Raw genomic sequence first — 1,883 nt, forward strand, 5'->3', positions numbered from 1 at the left:
CAGGGGGGCCAGTTGGGGGTGAGCAGGCCATCAATGGGGATCAGTTGGAGGTGATCATGACAGCGGGGGAGGGGCAGTTTGGGGCGAGCAGGCCAGCAGGTGGGGCAGTTGGGGGTGAGCAGGCCGGCAGGGGAGGCAGTTGGGGGCAAGCACACTGGCACGGGCAGTTGGGGGTGATCAGGCTGGCAGGGGGGGCATTTGGGGGTGAGCAGGCCGGCGGCGGGCGGCAGTTGGGGGCAAGCAGGCCAGCAGGCAGAGTGGTTAGGGGAAATCAGGCAGGCAGGCAGGTGAGCGGTTAGGAGCCAACAGTCCCGGATTGTGTGAGGGATGTCCGACTGCCGGTTTAGGCCCGATCCCTATAAACCGGCAGTAGGACATCCTTCGAGGGGTCCCAGATTGGAGAGGGTGCAGGCCAGGCTGAGGAACAGCCTCTTCCCCGTTCACAAATTTCATGCACCGGGCCACTAGTTTTATTTAAAATAAATAAATAAATACAGTGAATGCCTCAGAACTTCAGTAAAAATAAGAGAAAGAAATTCTGAGAAGAGCAGAGTGTAAATATAAAGTATTGTACAGACCTAAAAGGCAATAATAATAGCTGGTATTTATTTTGGGTGTTCTAGGTGCCAGGCACAGTGTATTAGATACATTTAATGTTTGATCTCACATAATACAACATTACTAAGAAGTAGAGGATTATAAGTTCCATTGTGCAGATAAGAAAACAAGTTTAGAGAATTCAAGTAATTCTTCAGCCCACACAGCTAGCAAATTATGGAGGCAGGAATTGAACTTGGCTATATCTCTTTCCAATATCTAAATCTGGCTCACTTAAAAACAATATTGTCACATTATTATCCTTTAATTAAAGGTTAGGTCTATCAGACTCAGTAAAAACAGTAACTGAATTCTGAAGTAGGATATATCTAAACTATAAATATTTGGCATTTTAGAATTTGTAAGTTAGAAGATCACATCTTAATTCTGGCAACTTACTGTTTTCCTACTTTATTCAAGTCTGTAGTTTGTATCATATTAGTTATGTCATTATTCAAATTAAAGCTACATATAATATTTCTGTAAAACTTATCTTCTTTTTCCACTTGCCAAGAAAGAATCATTTTTTGTTGTCTCATTGGTAGCAACTATATGCTGATAATAAAAGGTAAGTAGAATTGCTATATACTTTTTAATAAAACATATATATTATGAGTATAATTGACACAGCACTAAAAAAAGGAAAACAATGTGAAGTGTTATAAAACATCTTAATTTTTGTATTTTTTGTATGGTGTCATCAGTTGTTTAAATCATATGTCCTATTTTAATAAATGTCTGTGTGCATATTATATACTCCTTATAAAGTTAATACATTGACACTCAGCCATGCCAAAATATAGAATCTTATAAAATATTTAAAATTACTTTAGATATTGGGGACTTGGTGAAAATGGATGGTGAAGAGATTGAGAAGTACAGATTGTTGGTTATAAAATAGTCATGGAGATGTAAAGTACAGGGAATATAGTCAATAAAATTGTAATAACCACGTATGTTGCCAGGTGAGTACTGGAAATATTGGGGGGAATACTTTGTAAAGTGTATGATTGTCTAACCACTATACTGTGTACCTGAAACTAATACAAAATAATATTGAATGTAAACTGTAATTGGAAAAAAATGTAATTACTTAGGAGATTGGAAAATAAAGATGTTTTTACTTAGAATGGTAAATGAACTATTTTTGTGATTTGTATCTCTAATTGTCCTAAAAATTTTACATATAAAAATGGTATAATCCATCCATTGACATGGTATAATCCATCAATTGATAGAATATAGCATACTAAATCATGCAATAGATAGCTTGTAATAATAGATTG

The sequence above is a fragment of the Eptesicus fuscus genome, chromosome 4 (genome assembly GCF_027574615.1).
Source record: "Eptesicus fuscus isolate TK198812 chromosome 4, DD_ASM_mEF_20220401, whole genome shotgun sequence".
Taxonomy (NCBI): Eukaryota; Metazoa; Chordata; class Mammalia; order Chiroptera; family Vespertilionidae; genus Eptesicus; species Eptesicus fuscus.